We start from the raw sequence: 10,974 nt of genomic DNA, 5'->3' as shown, positions 1-10,974 counted from the left end.
GGTTAAGGAGTAATTGCTAACTGCAGAAACAACAAGCAGAAAGAGGCAGTGAGCTTTCCTTTGGGAATAGAACAATAGTCAACTCGCCCTCACCAAGCAAACTTGGGTCTCTACCACACAGGCAGGTTTTTTATTTTTATTTTTATTTTTATTTATTTATTTGAGAGCAACAGTCAGAGAGAGAGAGGCAGAGATAGAGAGAGAGGGAGAGATAATGGGCGCGTCAGGGCCGCCAGCCACTACAAACGAACTCCATATGCTTGCGCCCCCTTGTACATCTGGCTAACGTGGGTCCTGGGGAATCAAGCCTCCAACCGTGGTCCTTAGGCTTCACAGACAAGCGCTTAACTGCTAAGCCATCTCTCCAGCCCCACACAGGCAGGTTTTGAAGAGATTCCTAGCATTTAACCTTTTCCTTCCCATGCCTTTGGAATAGGCATCAAGAACAGAAGAGTGTTTGGAAAATCTGTCTGTTTGTCTAATTACAATGGCACAAGGACATAAAGCCTCATTCCCCCAAGTCATTTGGAAAGGTGTCTGTCATTGTATATGGGAACACTCCATCAAAGAAATAAAAGCACTGTAAATAATAATAAAAAATGTGATAAAAGGTGGGAGTCATTTTTTTTCTCTCAACAAATGTATCTTCTAGAAAAACCACCATCTACCCACGCATACATACGCATTAACCTTGAAATCTGTGGCAGCTTTCTGCTTCCTCTTTGAAAATAAAAGGAACCATATTTGAAGGTGCATAGCTGTAGTCAGTTCTCTTGGCCCATTTGCATTCCAACTCTTTCACGTGTGTGTGATATATGTGTCGGTGGGTTTGTATGTGGCACACAATGCCACAACACTAATGTAGAGGTCAGAAGACAATGTCAGTGTCAGTTTCCGCCCTTCCACCCTGGTTTACGGCAGGATCTCTCTTTTTTTTCCAGTGCTAGCGGGACTCAAGTTTCCAGAATTCTCCTGTCTCTACCATCCATCTCACCATTGAGGGCTGAGATTATAGGTGCTCTCTACAATATCTGACTTTTATGTGGGTCCTGGTGAGGGAGAAACAGAAGCCAGGTTATTCTTTTTAGGGAGCCAGCTAAGGAAAGGTCCAAAAAGAGGGAACAGGAAATGTCATCCTGTCTGCCAAGACTGCGCTGGAATTCAACCTCTGATTCAGTCTCATCCACAATGGTTGCAACGCCCTCTCCTGTTCCCCTACCTAGCACATTAAGCCCCCTGCCCCAGGGTACTTTGGCGTTTTGTTCCTCACATGTATTTTGTTTCCAGATGCCTTTCTCACTTTGTTAAGATTTTCCTCCAGACCTTGGGTATACCATGTTTGCCATTCCTCTACAATCTAGGTACACCATGTGTTTAATTCCTCTGAACTCAGGGCTTACCATATGTGTAACAACTGTCTTGACTTTCTATTCATTTTCCAGGTGTCTCCATTTCCCAGCCCATACTTTGGGCTTTTTCTCGGTTTTCGTACTTAAGCTATAAATCCATCTCTACCGGATCTCTCCACTCTTTCCTGCGCGGAGGGACAGGGCTGGCACTTCTGCGCAGTGTTCCCAAGCTAGGTATGAGTGTTTCTCCTAGCTCTTTGCCAAAGGCCCTGTCTTTCACGTGTATGTAACTATTCCAGTCTTTTCCTAGATACCAGTTTTCCCTAAACAAACCTGGTAATTCATAATTTCTCCCTAAATAAAGTAAATAATTTACAGTTAGTCGCTTTTAGTTTGTTTATTTCAATTCTTTATTAAAGTAGATAAGAGTCCAAAACTTGGGGTTTCATAAGCCCTATCAGAACTCCAAATCTCACTGGGGATCTAAACTCTGGTGATCACACTTGCACAGGAAGTGCTTTCATCCACTGAAACATCTGCCAGCCCACATTTCAACTCTTTCCTTTTTGGGCAATGTACTTAGAAGCTAAGAGTACTGGCTTTGAATCTCACATCAGGCACTATTTACTTGCAAGAGTTTAAGACCATGAAGAGTAAATCTATTGTTTTGGGGGAGGTACTTTTTTTTTTTTTCTTGTTATAAATACAGATAAAATGAGAATGAGTATATTTTTTGTAAACCTAATTAACCTGTTATCTCAAATCTTTTCCTGTTAACCTCAAGTTTCTCAACTCTGCCTAGCTACCCCTCATAAAACTACAAAATCACCCTAGTTTTATTCTTTTCACATTATATGGATTAGGTTGTACTTATGTCACTAGTGTGTTGCTTCTGTGTCATTTACACACTGAGCATTGTACTTGCAGAACAATGCTACTGATGAAGAACAGGAGAGAGAAATCAGCTAGGAACCTTAGGAAAATGGGGTCCTAAAAGTGAACATTTTCCTCTCTTGGCTAAAAGTGGTAAGTGTCCTGGAACCTGTATTGGGGAGGATATGGTTCTTCAGTCCTTTCTTATCTCATTTTCCTTGAAGGATGCCTTGTCGTCTCCACCTTGTTGAAGGCCAGATATGTCAGAAGGGTCTGGCCTTTCTTTATCTCTTTCCTTAAAGGAGATCCCTTTCCCAAGAAACAAGAGCAAGGAAGAGACTAAGTCTACAGGTGCCTAGATACCTGGCAGGACAACTTGGTTGACCAGTGCATCCCACCATCCAGTTAAAGTCTTACTCCTATATGAAAACCTAGTGAGAGCCGTATTACCTGCTTGTGATTGCTCCCAACTTGGTAGCTTTATTTTCTTTCCTAAAATACCCATTTCTGGACATTCTTCCTATTATACAGGAGTCCTGTCCTCTTTCCTTCTCTTAAGTTCTATAATAAAATCTTTCTAAACCTATTCCTTTGGCCCAGGGACTTCTTTCATCAACTCAAGATATAAGTGTTTGGCACCCTACCTTCCCAATTAAAAGCCCAACCAAAATCTAAGAATGGTTATGATGCTCTCAAAGCTATCCGAAATTGCCACATCACTGCATGTACTAGTGATAACTCCATTCAACTTACTGAGCATTTACTGTGTGTTTAGCAGTACACAGGAAACTATGCAAAGAGTAGATCCATTATTTTTTCAAGTCCCTTTTCATTTATGAAGGTCATAACAAAGTACCATGGACTGGTTAACTTGAACAGAATTTTTTTAATATAATTTTATAGGCTAGAAATCTGAGCTCAAGGTGCTAGCACAATAATTCCTTTTAAGGCCTCTCTCCTTATCTTGCAGATGTATGTCAGGAGTAGGAGCTCCAAGATTGAGGCCTTGAGACCAGTAGATGAATTAATTAAGAATACTTTATTATCAGCTCTAAGCCTGGCAGCACCACTTAGAAGGAAGAGGCAGCCTGCAGCCAGCCCACAGATGTACAATTCTGGCCACAGTTCTAGGCAATACGTTGGTTAAAAACACCAGCAGGAGGGTGGGAGAGAGAGACTGAGAGAGTGAAAGAGAGAGAACTAAAAGAAAAGAAGGTATATATGTGAGCATAGAGTAGGAAGTTGAGGACGAAAGGCAGGAAAATATAAAGAAATGCATGCCCTGTGGTCAAAGGGGGATCAGAGGAAGAAGGACAGAGAGAACAGAAAAACGGTGTCAGAGCTTTAATGTCCATGCCCTTAGGGCATAGAAAGTAGGGGGGCACTCTTGAGGGTGCAAGCTCAAGAGAGAAGCCCAGTGGTTTGGGTCCTTTATGGAACAGAGCAAAAAGCAGCCCTATTAAAGAAAGACTTCAGTAGTTTCCAGTGGGGAAAAGAAGGGAGCTCTGAGACTGTCAGCAGCCATCTTCTCCTTGGGCCTCCACATGTTCTGCCCTCTCAGTGTGTTCTAGTTTCCTCTTCTTAGAGACACCACTCAAATCAGACAAGGGTCCACCATAATGATTTCATTTTACATTAATTATTCCTTTAAAGACCTTAGGTCAAACACAGGTACATTCTGGAATACTGGGAGTTTCTTCTGTGGGGTATAGGACTTCAGCAAGTGAATTTGAGAGGTTAGGGAGAAATACACTGCAGCCTGTGATAAAACCTTTCATGTTTCTTATCTTTTTTATTCTCACAAGTCTTCAAGATATTTTTTGAGAAGAGGTGATGATACCTCAATCACTAATGTTTGTCATGCAAGCATGAGGACCTGAGTTCAGATCCTTAGGACCTACAAACCATACCAGGCATGATGGCTTGCACCTACAACCCAAGTGCCAGGGAGAGGGAGCCAGGGGATCTTTGGCATTTAATTGGCTAGCTAGCATGAGAATGGGTGAGCTCTGGATTTAGTGAGTGAGAGAGACCCTGGAATAAGGTGGGGAGTGACAGAGAAGACAACTCATATCAACTTCAGACTGTTTAGGAGTGATAGGGGCCCCTGAGGTGGAAGCAAGAAATGTCCTTCGGCCTGTTAGCTAGAATCTGATGTATTTTCCCTATTGTTTTTCCCTTCCATCCTTATCAAAGGAGGTGAATAAATGCCTCTGGTCTTCTCTCTTCCCCCCATAGAAGATAAAGGAATATAATTCAGATTACTCTCTTCCTGAGGAACTAGTGACATCCAGACACCTGGCACCAAGACTAAACTGACCAGTTCAGTCCCCTATCCAGTATAGTCTCTTAAAAGATCCCAACTGGGTCTCTAGGTAGGTTTTCCCATTTTTTGAGAATCCCTCCTCTGCTTCTCTTTGTCTAAGAGCTCTGTATTCGTTGCTTTGTTTTGAGCTCTATGGAACTGTAGCTCTATAGTCTCGATAACAAAGTCTTTCTAAACTTCATCCTCTGGTCTGTGGGTTTCATTCATTGAAATTCATTAGACAATAATCTTAAAAGGCTCTGACTCAGTGGGAGCTCGGTGTGACTGCAGCCCTCTGGAACCTTAGCTCCTGAGTTATTGCCCACCCATGAGCCAAGAAAGGCTCTGGTGCTCTCAACAACACCTCAAAAGTTCCTATATCAGGCTGGAGAGATGGCTTAGTGGTTAAGGTGCTTTCCTGCAAAGCCTAAGGACACAGGTTTGATTCTTCAGGTCCCACATAAGCCAGATGTGCATGGTGGCACATGCGTCTGGAGTTCGTTTGCAGTGGGAAGAGGCCCTGGCATGCCCATTCTCTCTCTCTGTCTCTCCTCTCTCTCTCTCTGTCTCTCTCTCTCTCTCTCTCTCTCTCTCTCTTCCTCTGTGTGTGTGTGTCCCTGTCTCTGTCTCAAATAAATAAATAAATAAATAAAAATCAGAAAATAATTTTTAAAATTCCCATATTGTCTCTGGATTCCATAGGCATATGCACACATGTGCACACACTCTCATCCATACTTACCCTCACACATATGAATACGCATACACATATGCACATACATAATACCACTATACTCACAAGATAATTTCTGAGGACAGGACTGGTAACGATATTGGACTGTATCCTAAAGTCTAAGAGAGACTGAATAAACCTCAAAGCCAGTGGTTTGTGAACAAGTGAAGGAAGTGTACAGACGTAAAATCAATAAAATAATTATCCTTGCCAAAAAAAAGCAAATCAATATTATAAGAAGTATGAATTAAAAGTACACATAGGGACTAGTACAACTCAAAATTTAACTTAATATGTTCTAACCCCTAGCTTATATTTTATCTTTCTTATGGTCCTTACATTTAAAAAATTATCAGATCAGTAGGTAGGAAGGCTACTTACTGAAAAAAAAAAAAAATCCAAGAGCCTACTTCTTAGTGAAAGGTGATTCCAACTGAATGAATGCTATACTGAATAAAAGCAACATGCTCATTAAATCTACTTCTGTTCACCCAAGAAATATTCTTTTCCGAAGCAAGAACTAATCAGTGATCCTTGCACAATTAGTTCTGCACCAGGAGTCTGAGGACAATATTGAGTTTCAAAAACATTTGCAGAATTTTCCAGTTTAACCTATAAACTTCAGAAAGGAAAATAATTCTGCAGAGAAAATCTACAGTGAATGAGGCATCCTTTTAGAACATGGTAACTCCTAGGTTACCACAATTTAATTGTGAGGAAGAACTTCAACATCCTTGCATACATGGAGGGATAAACATCTCAAGATGAAGTCACCATGCTGAGAAGAGAGTCAAGTGCCAAGCCAGTATCTTGTTGTGTACTTCTTCCTTCACAAACATTTCCTAACTCAGGGTGATTCACAAATATTTAACAATTTGTGAGGCATGGACACTATTTAAGCAGTATTGATTCTGTCCAAATACAAAACAATGCAAATAGAATAGCCTGGCCATTTAGGTGCATGTTGATTGAAAACTACACACTTTTCTTAATTCCATTTTCAGAAATACATACATGTGTGTGTGTGTACACACACACACACACACACACACACACACACACACACTGTATCCCACATCTCTTGGTGAAATAAGAAAACCTGTTTTTATATGATGTAGGAAGACTTCTGTCCTGGGAACTAGAGAAGCTCTAGGTTTAGCCCATGTTCTTTGAATTTTATGATTTTGGTGGAAAAATGTTCATGGTTCGGTGCTCAGCTCAAAAACCGACTGAAGGGCTGGAGAGATGGCTTAGCGGTTAAGCACTTGCCTGTGAAGCCTAAGGACCATGGTTCGAGGCTCGGTTCCCCAGGTGCCACATTAGCCAGATGCACAAGGGGGCGCACGTGTCTGGAGTTCGTTTGCAGAGGCTGGAAGCCCTGGCACGCCTATTCCCTCTCTCTCCCTCTATCTGTCTTTCTCTCTGTATCTGTCGCTCTCAAATAAATGAATAAATAAAATTTAAAAATAAATAAATAAATAATAATTAATAAAACGGGCTGAATTTTCTCACCCATGTGCTATGAAGATCAGCATTAAGAGGGAAGCCATTGTTCATTATGTAGAGCTGTCCAATGCATGGAAGAAGCTAATCAGCATTCTATTTAAATGAGTCAAAATTTTCCACAAATTTATATTGTTTGAAGACAACTCATCTAGATGATATCTAAAGCCCTTTTTGTGTTAACTTTTCAATGTTTCTTGAATATGTGAAAAGAGCTCTACACCAGTGAGGTTTGCTTTGCACTGGCCTGTAGTCTTCTCTTTTCCCCCATGATGACAAACTCACAGATGTACCAGCTCAAACATGTACCAGCTCCCTGACTTCAAAGTCTAAAATGCCTTACATCGCTTGCAATTGAGTGTTCTACAGAATTAATAGCTCCACCAAGTCAGTGAGTAAGCAGATCAGCACAGTAAATGTTTCAGAGGTATAACAGGAGAGTTCAGTTGGAAGAAACAATTACTGACTCAATAGCTTAAGTGAAATGGGATTGAATAAAGGAACTTAAATATTTTTAAGATTTTAGAAGGTTTAGAGGAAAATCCGTAGGCCATGTTGACCTCTAGGAAAAAAAAAATGCAATAACACATTGAAGCATCCTTTTAGAAGATTGTAACTACTGGGTTATCACAATTTAATTGTGAAGAAAAACTTTAAAATTCTTGTGTACATGGAGGGAGAAACATCTAAAAATAAAGTAACCATGCTGAGAAGAAGGGAGTTCAAATTCCAAGGCAGTGTCTCCTCATTTACTTCTTCCTTTACAAAGATTTTCTAACTCAGGGTGATACACAAAATATTTAACAATGGCTAGCTCCATTGAGGCAGCTGCTTTCTCTGCCTCTATAAGAAAGGTGGACTGTATGAGGGCTGCATCTGGGTTATGCTCTCAAAGACTCTAGTCTCACAATGGTGACCCAAGATCAGAAAAATCACCCCCTTCACCATCACACCATCACACCAGCACAGTGTCTTTTGGAGCCCATGAAGTGTTTGCTCACTCAAAAGTAAATGAAGAAACTCACACATGACCATGAATACTATTGGCAACAGAAAACAAGCAAAGTAGCACAAACAGAGCCCCCATCTCACTTCTAAATCTCATGGTCCATCATATGTTTTGAAAACCAAACTTATTGCTAGTACAAAAATAAGTGAGTTTTAGGAAAATGGATTTTTAACAATGCAGGAAGGCACAGAGAAAGCTTGATGCCAAATGCCCATCCGTCGCATCCTCTATGAAGGGCTGGGAGTTCTGACACAAGCTGAAGTACAACTCTCCTAAGAAAGAAAGCATACCATAAATATGAAATTTTATATGAGTTTTAAAGATATGTATAGGACATATAAATAGCATGATGTTCAATGAAGAATCCTTACACTATATAAGTTTCCTTACACTATAGCAAAGTTTCTAGACCTTGAAATATTGATAACTTTGTTGTAGGGGATCTTCTTTGTGCTTCCCTTTGAGACATATTTAGCAGCATCTGTTGCTTTTACCCATTAGATTCCAGAAGTCCACTTTAGTTGTGCCAACAAAAAGTATTTATAAACATATCCAAGTGGATATGTTGCATCCTATTTATCTTTTAAAGATCAGTATGAACATAAAACTTTGTAAGGAGAAAGCCTTGAACAACAGAGTCATTCAGAGAAGCATCATGGAGGTTAAATATTAAGTTACAAAAATATACATCAACAAGATCATAGATGACATCTTCAAAGATGGTACTAGAAGAGAGATTTTGTATTGTCATTGAATAGGCAGAGCTTAGAATTTATACTGAGAAGACCTTTGTGAGTTAAATGTATATGTCAACTTCCCTGGGCCATGATACTTAGTATTGTGAGTGCATCTGTGATGAAATTTACATTAACCATTCACTTAGCAGACTGAATGAATAGGATTGTCCTTTCATGCATATGGGCTTTATCCAATCAACTGAAGATTTGAACAGGATCAGTAAAAAGGCATTACTCCTGCCTGGCTGTTGGTCTCTCCCAGATTTGAGACTCAGATCAAAACATTGACTCTTCCTGAATGTCAAGAATGCAAAATTTTACATTTGAACTTAAATCATCAACTTTCATGGTTCTCAGACCTGCAGACAGACTGGAACTACATATTGGTTCTCCTTGGTCTCCAGCTTGCCAAATGCAGATTTGATGTTTGTATTCCCCATGATTAGGAGGGACAATTTATTATGCTAATTTTCTGCATGCATATATCTTGTTGATTCTGTTTCTTTGGAGAGTCCTAATATAGCTTAGCTCAAATGTTATTCTGTGGACTTGGACAGCTCACTTATTCACTCTGAGCTTCAGATTTCTTGTCTATAAAAATAGTGGTTATGGCCAGGCATGATGGTGCACGCCTTTAATCCCAGCACTCAGGAGGCAGAGGTAGGAGGATTGCTGTGAGTTCAAGGCCACCCTGAGACTACAGAGTGAATTCCAGGTCAGCCTGGGCTAGAGTGAGACTCTACCTCAAAAAACCAAAATATATATATAATAATAGTGATTATGGAAACATTCATGTTCTGTGATGAGAACTTGATTGAGGGAATGTGTTTTAGTACTCTTTACATATTATGTATAATAACTGTGTATTTTGTTTTATTTATTTTAGAGAGAGAGAGAAAGAGAATTGTGCCAGGACCTCAGACACTGAAATTGAACTGCAGATGCTCGTGCCACCTAGTGGGCATGTGCAACCTTGCGTTTGCCTCATCTTTGTGCATCTGACTTACATGAGACCTGGAGAGTTGAGCATGGATCCTTAGGCTTTGCAGGCATGCTCCTTAACTGCTAAGCCATTTCTCCCACCCAGAACTATACATTTTTAAGGCATTTTTCTTCTTTCTACATAGCTACCTTGATTCAGTGGGACAAGTATCTACAGCTTTGCTTGTCCTCTTACTTCAAAGAATGGAATTAAAGGAAAGCTGCTCACTTGGTAATGAATGGCTCTTCCTTCTCATCCATTTTTAAATTTTATGAAGATGATTTAAAATTGGCATCCTTCCTAATGACAAACTGAGAAGAGTTAAGCATTTAAACTTTACTAAGTTTTCATCTATATAAAAATTGGTTTTTGAATTCTAGACATCAAACAAAACAATTATTGGGTATGAAGAAAACCAAAACCATAAACCCAACCATAAGTATCAGAATTGTTTCTGTCAATGGAAACAGTCTAAAAATGTGAAAAACAGTTACAATGAAAACCCACAAAACCTAGTTGGTAATTACTTCTTTCAATTTTTTTTAAAGATATCGTAAACTAGAAGTGATTGAGGTTTTTTTATTAAATGAAAATCTCATCTTCCAGCAGAAGCCATTATTTCACAAATCAATGCTTACTCCTATAAAGAGAAAGCTTAATGGCTGAACATTGCAGTAAAAGTGAAGAACCCTCCAAACAGATTTTAAAAAGAAATTATAATTCAGTAAATTCTCTTTTCTGTCTTGTCTTGTTCTGTTTGCATTTCCGTTTTCTGCTATTGCTAATTCCTAAAGCCAGATTTTCACTCTATTCCCATTTTGTTCATCTTTGCTATCTGACACAAAAGACTTTTTGTTATAGGGAAAGATGTTCTGACTCCTGGATTTGAAGCTGAATTTGAAGCCCTTTTGAGCCTAATTCATCTACCTCTACTAATACATAGTAATAAAACAGTGAAGGCATTATTAAATTTCAATATAATCCACAGCTGTTCAGATGTATCAAGAGGCAAGGGCTTTTTTCTTATGCTTTGATTGGCATGAGGACATGAATGTTGTCTTAAAACAATAATACAAGTATTTTCCAACTAAAATAAATACACTAATAAAATACTTCTATGTTACAAAGATAGATAAGTTATCAAAATCTAATAATAGGGTCTGAGGGAATGGCTTAGTGCTTGATGGTGCTTGCTGGCAAAGCCTGTTAGTGCAGGTTCAGTTCCCAGGCTACACACATAAATCAGGGATACATTCTTTTATTGCTATAACACACACACACACACACACACACACACACACACACACGCCCATTGTGATAATCTGAATGGACGTTCCCCAATAGATACAGTTTAGTAAAGCTTTTTAGATTTCCAGTTGCCCGGCTGGAATTGGTGTTACTGTGGTAGGATCCTAGGGTCCAGCCCTAAGTGTATTTGGAGGCAGATATGGAATTCCAGAATAAGATATACAGAGAGCTTGAG

This window comes from Jaculus jaculus, chromosome 1 (genome assembly GCF_020740685.1).
Source record: "Jaculus jaculus isolate mJacJac1 chromosome 1, mJacJac1.mat.Y.cur, whole genome shotgun sequence".
Lineage (NCBI taxonomy): Eukaryota > Metazoa > Chordata > Mammalia > Rodentia > Dipodidae > Jaculus > Jaculus jaculus.
This window is presented reverse-complemented; position numbering follows the sequence as displayed.